General features: G+C 39.0%; 1 protein-coding gene across 16 annotated transcripts in view; it reads right to left on the bottom strand.

Annotated features, from left to right (window-relative positions):
* Positions 1–18,730, bottom strand: part of ZNF804A (zinc finger protein 804A) — a 228,827-nt gene that overhangs the window by 193,112 nt on the left and 16,985 nt on the right. Inside the window, exon 1 of one of the 16 annotated variants that reach the window (XR_013929998.1) lies at positions 129–18,730. This exon is cut by the window's right edge and continues 13,845 nt beyond it. The exons of the other annotated variants lie outside the window; for them this stretch is intronic. The gene's annotated coding sequence lies outside the window, so the exon portion shown is untranslated. The remainder of the gene's footprint in view (positions 1–128) is intronic. 16 annotated transcript variants of the gene reach the window in all.

The following is an 18,730-nucleotide window of genomic DNA, read 5'->3' as shown; positions in this document are numbered from 1 at the left end:
TTTGCAGAATTCTCAAGAGGATTTAAAGCAAATTACAGACAACATTAATGCCAGCTCCCTGCCTGACTGCTTGAGTGACCACCATAGAGGATAAGAATAAATTCATTAGGTGTCTGCTGTCATAGTACCTGAGCATGGAGCAGATGCCTCCAGCCCCCCTGACACTCAATGGTATGCAGAAATGGCACAAACCTCTTATTTCTGTGTCTCTTGATGCTCCATGTACATGGCCAAGGATTTGACCCTAAACAAATAAAAAAAAGTGAACGCTGTAGTACACACCAATAAAACCCAAATCTCATGCAAAACCAAAAGAAAACAAAGTCCCCAAACAAATTAAAGCCCCTCCTCATTAAAAAAAAAAGAATAACAACAAGAAGGAAAAAAGGTGTTAAGGAGGAAAAAAAAACCCTTAAAACCTGACAATGACCCAACAACAAAATCAGGTCAATGGAAATATAGAAAAAAATATGCTGCTGAGTTTATACAGAGTATCCAAGCTCTGAAATTGTCTTCTATGTATTTTTTTTAAAAAAATTTTATTTTCAAAGGATCCACATGGATATAGTTATAGCCACTCCCATAGTCCAGTAATTACAATGTTTAATCCCATCAGGAGGATAGCATGGTTTACAACAAAAAAGAACTTAGGATGTTTTAAAGAAGTTGAGAAATCAATTGCAATTAAAATAATTCACCAAACTAAAATTCTCCTGATTTAGCACAGGTGGTTCAGGGAGGGTTTACCAATTTTATTCACTTCCATGTCTACTAATAATCCCAAATTCATGTATATGACATACTGGAAAGATGATTTAAAGTTTGTTCCAGAAAATACCACCTTGGAACTGATCAGCCTTATCCAATTCATCCTTTCTCCACTCTTGAGATGGGGCTGAAGGTACACAGAGCACCCCATGGCACCATGTATTTTAAAGAAAAAAGACATTCATTTTACTTCTACATCCTTGCCATGGTCTTCTCCAAGGAAAGAGTCAAGTTTCCAAAAGGTGCTTAATGACCTCAATAATAACTATTTTTTAAAACACATAGCAACTAGAACATTACTCCTCAGATCACTGATCAGAGGCAATGAAAAACAAGCATGGGAAGATAATACTACAGGCCAGCCAATGCTAAAATCGCAAGTGTAAGGAAGTATCACGAGTCTGGCCAACTGCTTGTAGAAAACAACTCTGCTTAATGCATTTGCAGTCACTCTCGGGTAGAAATAGCTAAGCCTCACTGCACCGAGAGAGCCAGGAGATGCGATTAATGAGGTCATTGTCTACCAGAGATCTCCTGGCAGGAACCAAAGCTAAGGTTCCTGGCAGGAGAACTCAGGACCTGCCAGAAGCTGCAGGAGTCAGATGAATCAGATTATCACACAAATGTCCAAGCGCGGAAAAAAAGAAAAATCCTGCAATGTGAAAGCCACCCTGCTTGTATGACTAACTACATTAAACTGAATGTTGATAGCCAGTGCCAGAAGACATTTCAGTTGTGGTTTTTAAAGCAGCTTTGAGGAGCAACATCTGTTGTTTCCTAAACATCTGTTTCCTAAAAACGCAGTTCAGCTCTCGGTAGAGCTCTCCACCACTAGATCACAAATCACTATGCAGACAGTCAATATCCATCCCTAAGGTTAAGAGACTGGTAATAGAAGGAGACTTGTGGGAGGATAAAGCTTGCCTAATACCAAACAAAATTACAGGAAAAGGATACAAAAGAAAGACACATGGGAGGTTATTACAACTTAAAACATTTTCGTGGTGACAAAAATAATAAATTTTCTTCCATAATGGAGCACAGTGGTCCTCTTAATTTGCTAGTCTTATAATTGATAACCTTATCTAGAAATTTTAAATCCCAACCCTCCCTACAATGGAAACGTGCAAACCTAATCAATGCAATTATGTGATTAAGGAAAATACCAAGTTTTCTTGCAAAAAACTACATTTTTATTACTAACGCACTTGTGTCACTGACCTTGTCTACTTCCTTGAAAAAGCAAACAAATTAACATAGAGAAATATAGCGTTGCCCTGTTTACTCAGGATAAGAAGAAGCAGTAGCCCTCCTGGACACAAACAAACCCAAGCATTTCATCTGTGAAGGTATTATTGGCACATATTCAGTACATGAGGCGCTGACTGCCCACGCAGAACGGACAAGACTAAATTATGTCCACATAAAACTGGAATTTTAGGTCCTCAGACTTCAAAAAATAATAACCTTACAATAAAAGGTGTATTTTGTGACAATTACAATCATTAGTTGAGTTACCCTACTATAAAATAATTTCAATATAATATGTTTAGCTCCTTGAAATTGTCTTTGTAGATAGTCTCCTACTAAAATATTTTTTGCAGTAAAGTAATTTACCAAGAGCCAAATTGCTTTGCTCCTATTAGAGTTTCTCCTTTACCTATTTTATTTTTGCCTTGACAATGTATTTTAAAGGCAGTAAAGCAGAAAGCAGTAGAAGAAGCAATAATGAAGGAAGAGACACACAAAGTGATCCTTAATGGATTGTCAGCTCATGAAGGCAATTCACAAGCTGGAGCAAAATGAGTTCTATGCACAGAAGAAATCAATACTCATTGTAGCATCCTTCCTGCTACACTGCAATTTATCAGCTAAGCAGAATACTGTCTCATCTCGTAGGCCTCAGAAAACTCTCTGCTCTCGGAAGCAATATTTATTCTCTGCGGGTTTTACCCCCGTTGAATCAGATCCACGTGTAACACCCATTTTCTGACTGGTAGGAGACCAGAACAAGGCCAACATCTTCAGCAATGAAGACCAGGGACGTGCCTCCGTGACATGGGCTCGGGAACCACGCGTGGCACAAGCCACTTCTGAAGTGCTGCCTATCCCTCTTACTGCTGCTAATGTCTTGCTAGTTGCCAGATCAGTATTTACACAACTAAATGTACCATAACATTTTTTATTTAACTTAAAACTAGGCACATCTTTAAACTACCTGAAGTTTATGCTTTTTAAAGACAGCCAGGAAACACTTTCTTAAAAAACAAATATATACAAATAACCAAGGGACCATCCATATACTTACATTTATGCATCCATTTTGGAAGTTGTAAAAAACCGTAATAATGTTGCCCTCGGCAAAACTCATAGTAAAAACACTACTACATCTAACCTTGAAATGCAAGTCCTAACATTTGTCCTCACTTATTCACAAGCCAAATTTATTAACATGAAAATTTTCAAATGCAATTCAAATTCAGAGGTATACAGCCCTGCAAGCCTATTAACGTGCCTGGAATAACTAAGACTAGAGAACCGAGCCACACAAAGGTCACAAACTCACCATTTACCTAATGGAGCATATTTCTGCATTTCAGATTATCTGAAGTCTTTTAATGAAACATAAGGGCATTAAATAAGATAACCTCCCCATTAAAGAAGTGCTCACATCAACTCGCTGCTGTAAGAAGCATCCTCAACGCACCGACTGGCTTCCATAGGGCAGGAGCGTTGCCAGCAATTAGCAGTGACACAAACCAGGATTAAGTGGGCAGAAATCTTTTCCTGGGGAGCAATCGTGTGGAACCATGTGCTCGTCCATGGGACAGACTGGAAGATGCTTGGGAATTGTGGATAGGTGTTTTGAGATCGGTTCTGAATCGCTCAGAGGTCAATCCATGAGTTTTCAGTTGGTAACTTGCAATCCTGCCCCTGGGAAGTCTGAAAGTGTCTATTCTCCCCCCTCCCCCTTCCTCCAGATTGCACGGCCAGTACTCCAGATACCTTTGGCATAGGTACAATAACTGCACTGTCCATTTCCCCAGTAGCTTAGTAGGAAAAACTAGCACAAAGGAAAAAAGCAGAACTGAAATGGAAATAGAACACACCATTCTTTTTCATCAGACTCCTCTATGTGCACAAAGCACCCTGGATACTGGTCAGATACTGAAACACGGGCAAGGATGGCAAAATCAGCCTTTGCAGACCTGCCCAATTCCCTCAAAAGATGGCATTTACAGTTCCCTTAGAAAAAAATAATAAACTTAAAGGTAATTACTCAAAAACACAGTCATTTCATGTTTCCAAATACAAGCTATAAAATTCCAGAGCTGAAAACTCCAATCCTTATTTTAATTACCTATTATAAACAGTATAACCAAAACATGCTTTTGGTTGTGTATTGTCATTGGCAGACAGGAAATTCCAGAAAATATAAAACACATCTCTGATGTGTTTTCAAAAAAGATTCTTATGAGATATTTCTTCACCTCCTTTTTATTAAGCAATAACAGTAACAAATCCATGAAGCAGAACTGAGCAGTAACACTGAAGTTAGGTGTTTTAAAAACTTTCCCTTGAGCAGACAGGCATCTTCAAGAGCAGATCAGTTCTTGTCCTGGTATCTTGCCTCCCTCTCTCAAAGAAAGAGGAGATTTTGATCAGAAGACTTAAGAAACTGCTACGATAGACAGAGCACACCAGGGGAAAAAAAATTCTTGGGAAGATGCTGCTACAAGATTCTGGTAATCTTGGTCATTTCTTTCTCTAGAAGATGTCCTACTAATTGCAATGGAAGTACTCAGAGTAAAATATTACTTCATGCAGGTAAAGGACTAAAGTCTAGGTCTCTTCAGCCAACATTTCTCAAATACAAACACAAACAAGTCTACCACAGAATTTTCTGTTGAGCTTGTACCAGCTAAAGAGCCTTGGAGCACCATATGTTAATGTCAGGAAGCCCATAGAAATTTAAATGGTATGTGAGAGCGAATGCAAGAGCATGAGAGAGAAAAAGAGAGAGAGCATATGAAAGATATGGGCTCCTAAAAATATGAGGAAAAATGCTTGAAGAAATCCTGCAAACATAGTTACAAAATTATTTTTTCTTAAGAAGCTCCAATATAAAAATACAGCAGACAGACTTCTTTTCCTAAATTATCAACATTTAGTATCACTTCAATATGCACAGAATCCTGGAGGGTTTGTGTGGCAAAATAGTTAAATCCAACACACACAAACCTCATAATTTAGTGGAGGGGAAAGAAAGGACTGACTGCATGAAATGTTGCTACTATCTGCTGAGCTACGCTGCAGAAAGCAAGCTATGAAATCACCTAGAGAGCCCCAGACACAGAACTGCTAACCTTGTTTAAAAAAATAAAAACATCACTGGCAACAGACAATGAATTTCAAAAATAGACAGTGACGATCCTCTGACAAAACTCTCAAAAAATAAAGGAAATTTACAGAGGATCTTGCTGGACTTCGGATTTATTTCTAAGACTTTTATTTTAAGAGCAATGCAATGAACAGGAGGACATTCAGTAAGAATATTCTTTTACTGGTTTAAATAGCAGCCTTTGCTCTGGTCTCAGAAATACCAGGACTTTGAAATACCTCTCTGCATATCTCAAATTTCTACAGGATCTTCCAGTTGCAGAGCACTGGAACAGAGCTCCTGTTTGCAACAGGAGCTGGATATAAGGCTTCAGTCAGGGCCATACTCAATAAATAATTGCCTATAAACTTATTTAGATGAGGATGTGTTCGTTATCTGGCACTTCCTACCTGCTGCTGGTGAATCTCCACACAAACAATGAAAACATTTAATTGACGGATTAAGGAAACAAAGACTTTCCCTTAACGAGTCAGTAGTTTTAAAAATAACATTAAACCATCCATGCACCTCTTCATCCTTTCCTCACTAATCTCTACCAATCCCTCCTTTAAACCACCACAACCTGAAAATACACATTAACCCCAGACCCTTCACACACAACCCCACTTCCAATATATAAAACTCAAAGGAAAAAAAAAATTACACAGTACACTACTTCTACACCCTCTTCATAGTTCATCAGACAGTCTGCAGGTCACCACTTAAGACTTAAAGAAGGAGAAAATTAAAGATTAAAATATTGTATCATCTTTTTATGGGCAGAGGCATTTTTCTGTCTGATTTTTTTCTCACTGGAAAAACAGTTACATTTCACAGGAAGAATAAATACCTTGGCCATTTGAACCTAACTGCAGTTTACTGACGGTCCTGGTTTTGAAGCAGTGAGGAAGATTTCTTCCCAGCATTATTATAACATGGTTTTTAAGGGCTCAACACATACAAAATAAAGCAGGTTGATATGCAGGTAGGCCTATAAAAATAAATATATTTGTGCAAATAGCTCAGGTATGTGTACCTAAACTACGGAGCTGAATGTTAAAGTTGAGCCCAAACCCTGCACATATTTAAAAAATACATACACATACCTATGCACCTGTATATATTTTACATACACACAAGTACCCACAGAGTACACACAGATGAATAAAAATCAGCGGTCAATATATGTAGCCACTGGACTGAAAAAGCATCTTTAAATTATCTCTGTAATTACTTGAGGAAGAAAAAACAAAACAGGAATGGATAATTTATCCCTAATTATTGAAAGATTTTCATAAGTTACAGAATAATATAATATTTGAACAATTTTTAATAGACAGAACAAGCTGCATCACCTTCCAGTAGCCAATTGTGTTACGTACTTTCGGATAAAATACTAACCTTACTGATGTTTCTATGCATATTTTTATTGACTTCAGTATAACCTTTATTCCATTTTCAGCACCACATCTGGTAAGACCACTACTCAGTATTTTGAGGCTAAAACCCATTCAATATGCCAATCTAATAGATAGGTTTTTTCAGACACACATACAAGCTGACAGCTCAAAAGAAATTCCACCTTGAAAAGAACCCCAAGATTTATTGCCAACAAGTTGGGCCTCTTACCAAGACATGGAGGGATTAATTAGTTTATCTATATTACTACATTTTTCCTCATGTTTGTGCTGCATTTTTCTCCATAATATTATAACCAGATGCTTCAGTTCTACTAGGTCAGACTTGTTACTGGCTCCTTGCCACGTACACGTGTACGTACAAAAATCAGATCTTTATATATGGAAATAGGAAGTTGTCTGTCTCCTCAACATGGCAGGCCTGGGCCAGAAGTCACCTTTTCAGGTCAGAGATACACACTGCCACGCACATCACGCACAACAGAAGAATGTGCAAAGGTACCAGAACCAGGATGGCAGAGAGCAAGTGCAGTGCTGCCTCTCCAAAAAAGAGGATTAAATTACTTTGCCTCTGGTTATCAGTAGACTCAGTAGAGCTTTATCACTCAAAAGAGACTGGTATTCCTTCCTCAGACACTCCAAGCATACTTAACTGTACACATGAATTTTCAGATTCTTACGCATTTTCATTCCTTTATCAGACATATTTCCTTCCACTGCATGACCGAATCCATCAGCTGAGAAAACATCAGGGATAATCAGGGCGTTTCAAAAATGAATGATCACAGATTATAACAAAATCATCACCTTAATGGGATTTGTCAACAATATTTTAAATTAACTCATTCGACCTACAGAGGATAAAAATTTCTTAAAATATAAGGACCCAAACCTGAATCAGTCATTAAGTACATCAAGAACTCTATCGATTCACAAGTAAATCCCAGGCAGCGTGCTCAAGAGCCTGGGTTTGCATGTTTAAGCCAGAAAGTATATGCTGCAAAATACTTAACCTAAGACTTTTATTTTTCTCGTACAATTATTTAAGTAATTTAAATATTATTGAAGTCTTTCTTGTATTAAGGTATCTACTACACTGTGAAGAATTGCGATCTGCTGTTGCTTCTTGTTTGGGAAACAGCATCTCCTTTACTCCATTAAAATCAGTTATAAAAAGATCAAAATAATTGATTCATCTCAAATAAATAAATACTTCACCAGTTAGGCTAGCAGAACGTTAGTGCTGTTGTTTTAAAACAATTGAAAAATAACAGACCCAACACTCTACTGATACCCTGGCCCTTTGTCAGTGAGGTTTGGGACTTGATGAAGAGCCAAAGGAATGGAAGGAGCCTCTGGACTGCTCTGGAGCCTGCAGTGCATTAACTGCCTACCAGGCGCCTACCCCATTTGCTCTAAACATTCAATGGCACAGAAGCCCACAGCTGCCACCAAGAGAAAGATTTTGCTTTCATGAAAGCAATATGAACCTGGGGGGAAAGGTCAAAACAAATGTAGCCTGTAATGCCCGTAACTGCTTTCAAACCACAGGTTATAGTGAGAAAATTACCGTTTTTACTTCAAATATCCAAAGATGGGGGGAAAGGGAGAATTTAAAACATGTAAGTGCCATCGGTAGATAAGCAGACATGGCTAATTTACTACGTGCATATTCACAACTTGCTTTTCAAAATATGAGAGAGACAGGGATGCTGACAGGAGCATCAGTTGGTAATACATTTCTTTAACCTTTTTTCCTCTTCATACACATCAACCCAAGCAGTTAGCAACTCCTACTTCAACCTAATCAGAAGATGTCCATAACTGAATTTGTCTGAAAAGAAACCACACAAAGGCATTCAAAACCAATTGCCGGTCTCCTCCAGAATGCCAAATACTTAACTCTCCTGACATGAGGCTGGAGCTCAGACAACCTATGCTTGCTGACTGCTGCCCCAGTGTGGTGCATGTTTTAACAGACATTAGTATCTGGATTGAAAAAAAAATAAAAAAATCCTGATTTATACTTTTCTCATATTCCTTCTTTCTTTTGGGTTTCCCTTTAAATCTCGACATAAGTAATAGCAAATAGTGTGCTGACTGAAGGTTGTTTGTGTCAGACTTCCCATGTACTGGAAAAGAAAAAGAACCACCCGAACATACATTTATTTTATTTCCCAGTTCAACTGTTCATTAATTTTACCTTAGGTTTGTCAAGCCAGATACACAGGCAGCTTTACATCCCTGCCCATCCCCTCAAATCAAGGATCTAGGAAAAGTCTGACTTACACAAAAGAAGAAAAAAGGTCAAAAGTAGAAAGTTCAGGGGAACAAGTAAACACTGGAGAGGAAAAGAGAACGTGGGTCTAAGGCGGTCCACAATGCCTTCCTCAGCCACAAGCTGAGGTATTATCTAACACCTGGAAGAACAGACCCCTGAGCCCGTGATGAACTAGGAACTAAGAGCCTCTTGTTGAACCGCATCCTATTTTACATGTTGGTTTCTACTTTAAATAAAAGACTAAATCAAATACGCTAAAATGTAAATAATAAATTAAACCAAATATACTAAACTATACTAGGAAATAATCAGTCTAGGCTGCTCAAAATAGTGGTATCAATAACAACGAAAGATTAAATACAGCAGAATTTAAATTCCTCAGGAATTATAGTGACTCCATTACTACATTGCATTAGGACCAGCCAACTAAGCTGTCAGGGGCTGTTCCCAGATGTAATTCCCTCTTCTGGGAAAGCACCCCTCCGGCTAAACCCATGACCAGACCATTACCTTTAAGGTGCTGTAACTATAACCCTCAGCCAGGTCACAGCCAGCTCTCTCCTGGCACCTCCACACTCTCCTCTGTGAAAATAACTGGTGTGGCAGACTCAGTCTTTTTAATTCCCCTTTGCAACAGCCCTAAAGAATTCAGTGTCCCTTTCCTATTCCACTGGAACAGTAACAATGACCAAAAAAATATACAAATGTTTATAGGTTTTCTTTTTAATTCCCCAACTTACTGATGATAGTTAACACGGTCAACTCCCCCAACACATTTTCACCTACCCTGTCTTATCTCACTAGTGAATATTAATAATAATCATTATTTTCCATTACACTTGTCTCTAATCCAACAGTACTCAAAGCCTTCAAAGAACTCATTGATAAAGTGTGCAAAAATTATTAAAATTGAAAGCATAAGATATGGATATAAAATGAGACTAATTATGGTTCTCTTAACACAAAAATCTTTCCCACCTCCCAGACCACCAATACCTCTTATGATTTCATCACACTGGATTGTTGGACATAGTACAGATGAAGATAAACTACAGCTCATGCAGACACGAGCCCTCAAGGACAAAGCTCCTATTTCCAACCTTCCTCTGCTTCTCAGAGATCAATCTTCTACATTTTTCCTTTGCATAGTCTGTAAACCAAGGATAACACAAGCAGACCTCATCCAAAGCGGACACCCAAGTTATGTTCACACATGTTTATGGATGCTGAACCTACATGCCATCAGATTACTGCTGGAGCTCAAGCCTCGGTTAGGTCAGACAGAAAGACATATGTGAAATGGATTTTATTCTGGATTAGTACTGTTGGCATGACAGACAACAGCAGCTCTAGTTTAATGCTAACACAGACAGGCTATGTGTGATTCTGTGTAAAGTCCACTGGCCAAAGCTAACATTATCCCAATTCAAATAAACAGCAAGACCTGTGCTACCATCCAGACATTTCTCCAAGTTTGGCAGTGAACTCAATGGCATGGGTACATAAACTTAGAAAGAGAGAACGGTGCCATACTCCACCCAAAAACAACATTATGTTTTCTGTTTGTTTACTGTCTATATCTAATATCTATCTTCTCCCAGACTTGATGTCCATCATCCAGCCCACTGTTCAACCCCACTGTGCTCCAAAGAAGCTGCATTTGAACAGACATGTCACCACTCAAATAAAAAGCCCACGTATGTAGTCCAACCAGAATTGGTAGTGACTCTCTATAGCCTACAAAAATCTTTATATGAGGTGCACTGTGTCTGTGTGTTAATTATTCAGTAATAAGAGACAGGAATGTAAAACACAAGCATCTATTTTAAAGTTCTGTGTTGTGGATGAGTGGTAGTGTGCTCATATAGCACGTTTCCTGGAATACTGACTTTAAATTTCTAAGCAGACTTATAAGATTACCTTACTTCCAGGCTGATTTCTTTGTAAATTGTCAATAAAATATTATAAATGTAAAATATTCACTACTATTGAAACAATAATTAACTCTTCCATCCTTAGTAGACCTCCACAAAAATTGTTGCGATTTTATTTCTCTTACTAGGCTAATTCCCAAGTGAATATATGATGTTAAAAGTTGCGTAAACAGATTTTTGAATAGGAGCAAAGTGATGCCCTTCTTGACAAAATTACTGTGCCTGGAAAAGCTCTTGATAATCTGTCCTTCTTACAATTACGGAGGGATCTAGCTAGGGGGAGGGAGAAAAAGAACGTGCTGTAATTTTAAACTAACATATAAATGCTACACACCCTCAACTCCACAAGTAGATTTTGAATTCCAATTAAAGCAGAAGGAAAAATAAACCCAAGCAACCAAACAAGGCCATGGGAGTGACCCACGAGCAGCAGAACAGGCCAAACACAGTGGAAGTCCCGGGCAGAAGGGGCGAGCAGGGCTCACACTCAGACAAGCCTCCCTGCATTCAGAGGGAAAAGGGAAAATTCTCCACTTCTCTGGCCCAACCAGATAAGAATAAAGGAGCTGATGAGCTTTCATGCTTTTCACTACTTTCCCATGTAAACATCTTACACCATGTAATGGACTATCTTGCTGGGGTTTGAGGGGTTTTGGTTGTTTGAGGGGTTTTGTGGGGAATGATGTTTTGGTTTTTTATTATTATCAATTTTTATTCTCCTACCCCTAAAAAACATCGACACCTGTCTCCCATGGGACTACAGATGCACCTGGGCTGGAGACACATCAAGTTTGGAACCAAATTGGTAGGGAACAAGAAAATTCTCCCTTTCAACTTTAACAGTGAAACTACAGTTTAAACACAAAGTACTATCATTACGATTTTTATCACGCCTTTGCAGCTTTTAAATCATCATGGAAAATGGCAAATCTCTCCACATTTTTTTTTTTCATACTGAACTGCCTGCTTCGGTACTCCAGTGCTCTTCCATGATGCCAAAATGACAGCGGTGCTTTGCAGAGACAGAAGGAATCTCTTCACTTTGCCATGCACTTGCTGTCTAAACCCCAGGCACCAGGCTCCAGTGTGTACCCAGAGGCACAGATCAGGTACTGGGAATTCCCATTCTCTCAAATGAATTCCTGGTATTTAAAAGATACTGGAAACTTGTAAGAGAGTGAGATGCAAAGAAAATTAAGCTGGGGTCTGTTGCTTAAATATAGTCCATGCCTTTCATATATCTGTATGCTCTAATCAAAACTTGTAGTCAAAAAGATTAGAGTCCAGTGGATTGGTAGAAAAGATCAATATTGAGAATTATCTCAAAGAATTAAAAAAAATAGATTCAAAAATCTCCTCTCATAAAATACTTGCATCTTTGAAATGAAGGAGAGGAGAGCCAGAGAGAAGAGGGTAGCAGGGAAGAGTATTTATTATACATTTTTTTCCAAAGTAAAATCATCAAAAAATACAAGGCATTAAACTTAATTAGTTTTTCCTCTAATTATCTCCTCTACCACACCACACCACTTCCCCCCCCCCCCCAAACTGACTATCAAACGGATGTATTCAGGATACAGATTAAAGTTCCTTTGTTTCAATCACAAGACTTTCCTCACTGAATCTCAAGAAACTGCAACACAAAAGTACAAAAAAAAAAAATATCCTGCTTTTAATAAATCACTTTTTGGCAAAGAAAATAAGATCAGCTCAAGGTTTCTCCAATGTCACGCTACAAAGATGCTGCAGCACCCTCCCACCCTGCCTGGGAGTCATCTGATCCGTGCTCTCGCCTGCCAGGACCGGGCTAATGGCTATTTCCAGGCTTTGGCTTCCCGCTCCCACACCCAGCTGTGCTGAACTGCTCTTGTCCTTATGCTCCCTTTGAGTACGAGCCAACTAATCTTGCTTGGATGTACCTGGCAAAAGCGAGTCCAGTCATGAGTCTTTTTCCCATCAAAATCTAAATCTAGAAATGGAAAAGGGGAAAAACCCACCATATTCCAGGTTTTCGGTACCCCTATAACCAAGTGGAAGAAAATGGGTTGAGTGGTCATGCTTACCAGCGTATACTGAAATATACAGCACTACCCATGGCTTTGCACTGGAAACGTGCATTTACACCCCACACAATATTTACTGAAGCCAAAAGGAGTTAAGAGTTGTTTGGTCTTGGTTTGCCTTCTTTTAACTGAGCAAGGCCTGCATGTACAGCTCATGTGACATTCTCAAAACTCAGTAATTTTTCCCCCTTCTATCTACATTATTGGTTCATAAGTGACTGTGTCTAGCTATGTGACTATTACACTTCAAGTTCAGATTAAAATTTGCATACTATTCTTTCACCTTACACACCTATTTGAAAATTAGCTCGATCATTCTTCTTTACAACTGAGAAAAGTCAATTCATTTTGTTCCCTACCTTTAACTATACAGATAATATTATTGAGTCAATGAACAACAGTAAATGTTGGAGGTAAAATAAGGAAGGTAGTTGGTAGGGGTTTTAAAAAGATCACTCTGTGCCCATATATTTTACTCAAGTTTTATTGAGCAATTTCTAGGTGGGCAAAATGCCAGCTGAACAGAAGGACCCAGCACAGGCAGGTAGCAGTCACCCCATTTAGGACTATTATGTCCAGTTGTTAAGAGGAGCTGTCAGCTCAGGTTATACCTCAGTAACAACAGGAAAATGCATCACTGCCCACCTAGGTACCTTGTAATTTAAAATATATAGAAGGGAAAATACAAGCTACCTGCCTGTATCTCATTCCATAGGAAAATGGTATCATTTAAACTCTGTGTAAAATATTTCTACACCCAAAACATGCTTGGCCACTTACTGTTTTTCCCTGAAAAATTCAGGAGTCTACAAAGATATTAAGCTTCCTTAATTGCACGAATATAAGTCTCCTCGTGCATGAAAAGGTGAATATTCTAACAATTATTGTAGCTTTTTATACACATCTCAGCATTCTGCTGCAGCATTAGAGACCAATAACGTTCCAAAGTTCACATAGTACACAGTTAATCATTTACTGCAAACAGTTGCACATATTTTATATAATCGAGGAAAAAGTCTCATACAAACAGTCAACACTATGAGAAAGGTGCTCCAACACTGAGCTCCACCAGCATTTTGACACCAGCTATGATAGAAACCTTTGCCATTCAGGTTACCAAAGCGAGGAGACTCTCAGACACGACAGCATACATCACAGAGGTAACACTCGCTCCCTTGGCCACCTAAGGAGCTCTTGCAGGTAAGAGAACTCTTGGCCATGTCCCACTCCAGAGCAGTGCCATATAAACAGCATAAGATAGAGCAAGATCAAACAAACCTTCCAAACATCCCGAGCTGTCCCCCTGAGTCCCTGTCCCAGAGACACAGAGCAGAACTCTCCCAAATTCTTTATTTATTTAGAAAAATTCTTAAGCTACATCATTTTTTCCGAGCGCTCTTTCAGAAGCCTGGATCTAAGTGAGGTGATTAGAGAAGGCTGAGCAGAAGCACCGAGTTATTTTGACGCAGTGATGTTGGCCCAGCTGCTGAAGGAATGCAAGAGGGCAGCCCTGCTGCATTGGTGCCAAGCTACCCTTCTGCATGTGTAGCACAGCACCTGGTGTGACTTAATCACTGAACTTCTACAACAAATTCAGCCTAGCATCAGACGAGAAACTGTAAGATTTTCCACCATCTTTAAATAGCTTTTCCAGATATTCTGCCTTGTTTTCCTGGCCCAGTTCATACAATCCTAAATGGAAAGAGATTCAGGAATTAAACATACACAGTGCGAGAATAACGAGATTTGTTTTGTGAACTTAGCTCAATAAACTGAAAGGACAAACTCCTTAAAGATGAGAGAAAAAACACTGAGAGAAAAAAACAGAGAACGTGAAGGGAGATAGTGAAGACATAGCTCCTCCTACTGATGATACTACTTCTAATGAAGCCAGAAGCCTGAAACACATCTAAGGGGAACACATGGCACTGACTCTGTCCTCAAACGCTCAGGAAAAGCTTGAACTTTTCTTGCAACCATAGTACTTGGGTGTTTACTTAAATGATATCCTCACTGATGTTAATGATGACCAGACCAATTATTTTCAAAGGACACATGAATATTCCGCTGGAGGAAAAGAAAACCCAAGAGCAAATATAAGTTAACTTCATAAAAGCATTATGGGCTTTCATAAACAGAACCTCAACCTCTCTCATACTTTCATCCCTCACCTGAAAAAACAAACCTGCTTCTAGGACATGCTGTTTGGCAGAAGTGAGCATGTGAGCAGACGTGTCTACATTGGTACTTCAGTTCCCAAAGTGTTTGCCCCTGCACATCCCAACCGCTCTCATCAACCATGTTCTGATTCAAACCATGGAGAAGTCCTGGAGCACACAAGGGAAACAGGGAGATGCACTCCAGGACTTGCCTAACACACTCTACCTGCTAAGGGCCTTTCAGTCTGCTGGAGCGGATCAGAGCTATCAGGAAGGGAAAGCCCTCAAGTCCATCCATCGCACATACTGGGGTTTGATGCTCTTGCCCTACAGACCTGCTGCTTCCCTTCTGCCTCCTGACTTGGTAAAACAGACATTGACAATCACACGGGCAAGAAATTTTGTGTGCATCTGGGCAAGAGGGAATGTTTGCACGCAAACACGTAATACAAAAAGATGAAGTATTTTATTCTTGTTTTGCTTTATAACTTTATACACTGTAAAGGAAACAATATAATTATTGTAATATCTAATTGCACTTTCGTATTACTGAGTAAAATGCTGATTCTGGACATAGCTCAGTCTATATATAGACATATGGTCATGTCTACATTACAAAGAAATTGCACAAGAGGATGGATCTCTACATTGACTCAATTACTGTAAACAGCTGTGTAACACAAGCAGATCAGGAACTTGACTTCAAACTAGATATATTGCAATTCCCACGCTATCTAAATTCAAAGCTATCCAAAGGCCAGTCATTGGTTTGGAATCTTACTGATGGCTTAACATACATTTTGGTAGACTCACGGAGGGAAGTTTCATTTTCTCCAAAAGCAATCTAGTTCACCTGTCCCAGCACCGCCGTGCAAATCACACCAACACATGCATGGTAGAGGGAGAAAGGCAACTCACTTCAAAACTACGGTATTCCTCTGAAAATAATTATAATGCAGGTGCTGGCAAAAATAATTTTACAGAGCTTAAGCCACCTCAGTGCAGCTCCTACAGCTCAAACGGGCAACCCCAACTTCTCACAAGGTTATGTAAATCAACGGTCCTCATTCCTGCCCTTAACTGCAAGCCAGGTAAGGCAATTCAAATTAGCTTGGCCTAGGAGAAAAGAAAGCTAAGCTGAATCGATTTACTCATTGTTTCTCAGGCTAAATTCATGCTCAAATAACACAGGGTAACATTCCTAAGCCAAGGTAATGTGATCATTCCTGCATCCCCACGACTGATTTAAACAGCCCCCAGTTATTGCTATAGGAGGCATACGTAGCTCTCTTCCGATTCCCACTCATTGCTATGGATCAGGGAAGAACCTGTGGAGATGCATGGAGACTTCAGTAATTTTCAGGTTGTTCAACAGGTCATTTATACATAAAGTATCCAAAGGCACACATATATTAAATATTAACATCAGAATAAACACGTGATTCAGTCACGGCTGCCCATTTAAAGCAGAACCTACAAGATGTCTCGTTTATGGCCCGTTTTAGTAGTGGAAAAGCAAAACATGACCCCACTTTAAAATATGTCACTTACTGACAACTTGTAATATGTTGCTACAAACACTGAAAATGAGTGAGACAGACACTTTGCTTCAGGAAGAATGAGATAGGAACCACTGGTACGTGTCTAGGTCTCAACACATAAGACTTAACAAGTCTGATGATAAACAAATGTTTCCAGGACCAACAACAGAAGCTTGACAGTTCGATTGAGGACACATAGGAATTTACCACGGGATTAATTCCATTTACCTCTGAAATGCAGGCAAGATTAAAGGAAACATCAAATCTATCATGTACAATAAGAAATGAAATATAACAGTGAAAACTAACACTGAATATAGCTTAAGGAAGCAAAAAATACACTGCATAAGCAGGAACCTTTCTGAAAACCCCACTTTTTGTTCACGTGAACAGAGACAGAATCACAATGTTAAAGTGTCAGAAAGGCTCATGATCCCTGCCTGCCCAGCGATTTGAACGTACTAAATTATTATTCTAACATGCTTAGTACAGTGTAATGAAGCCAGTTCTCTTCTGCTATCTGACACTTTTAAACAATTAATAGATTTCAGTACAAGCTGTATTTCCAGGTAGTAAGTGGATCTAAGTATCTAAGACTGTTACGTTAAAAGACAGTTAACATTACTGCGTATGAACCGCTCAGCTTTCCCCTGAAAGATGCTGGTCTTGAAATATTTCAAAGAGTTGCTTTTTCAGGCTTTGAGTGGCACTAAATATTTTTAAAGATATTACCTCCTCACTGAATGTGTCGTTAAGTGGCTTTTTCGAACAAGATAGCTCTTTCCAGCCATTTAGCTTCCCTACGTACTCCAAACATCAGCTTGATGAATGGTGCGTGCAGGTGCCTGACTCCTTGCAGCTGACCATTTTCCATGCGCATACACAGACCAGCAAGCAGATGAGTCCATATGCATAGGCAGCACTGATTTACCGTATATATGCTTATTAGAGTACTTGATTATTATTGTCATCTGGAGAGACTGTTATTGTGGGAGGCAAGCAGGAAAAAGCTGAAGGGAAACCGTTCAAGGAAGCTTTAATGAGGTTTGACAGTTAGGAGGAGTCAAAAGCTTCACAATCTTGTTTTAAATATTCTTCTATGCCTTTCAGAAAACACAAAGTTTAAGCAATATTAAATTTCAGTATATGCATTTTTAGTACCTTCTTGACTTTTTGACTTTATGTAGCCCATGAGTACAACAGAAGGAGCAACTCCCAGTGTACCTCACTATATACCTAAGCAAAGTGACGTGCTGCCACAGGTCCTTGAGACCTGCTCAAGAAATGGCCAGAGAGTCAGACTTCTCTGGGAAGTCCATCCTTCTGCCAGTATGACCACTGTCCTCTCCCAGCTACCAGCAGTTGAACCCACTTCAGCATTTCTAGCAATGCTATTGAAGGAATCCATATGCTTTGTTACCAGCCGCATCCTCCTCTGCTTCCTCACACCCTCTCCATTTCTTCAAAATAACTTTTTCATTACATTTTTTTTTTTTTTTTTTTTTTTTTAAGAACAGCAGCTCAGATCTTTATCTTAAAGATCTGAAGGTGAATTCACATCAGATTAAGTGTTCACCATCATGACGAAGGCCAGTTTAAAACAACACACTTCAGTTTTGCCGTTGTCTCCTTGTCCAAGAAAACAAAAAAAAAATACAATTGCAAGAAAATTTTACAAGAGATTTCTTCATTTTTTTTTGTGTGATCACACCCTGCTTACTCAAGTCTACCTGAACACAGCCTCCATCATGCTGTTCACATTATAAAAGGAATAGTGAGCCTGAAAATACATTTTATATATCTATACTTATGTGTGCATGCACACAGTCACTCTGGTGTCCTAGTTGTTTTTTTATAAAAATAAATAATAGTAATAACCACATGCTCATTTCAAAACACCAACTTCTGAGTTCCACCTAGTCAAGCTTTACGAGGACTTTTCCAACTTGTAACTGCTCACAAGAACCAACGTGGAGTACCGCAAGCATAGAGTAGCATAAACCAGGTTTACCATTCTCTCATTTGCAGTATCTGAACACAAGTATTACCATGTTTTTCCAATCAGCTAAATGCCAACTGCAACAATACCATTAAATCTGTACCAGATTTAACAAATTAATGAGCAAAGCAATTACAACTGTATTAGAGACCTTGTACTTAAAACATAATCAAAAAAGCCTGTTCT

The sequence above is a fragment of the Falco punctatus genome (assembly GCF_963210335.1).
Source record: "Falco punctatus genome assembly, chromosome: 8".
Classification (NCBI taxonomy): domain Eukaryota; kingdom Metazoa; phylum Chordata; class Aves; order Falconiformes; family Falconidae; genus Falco; species Falco punctatus.
This window is presented reverse-complemented; position numbering and strand designations above follow the sequence as displayed.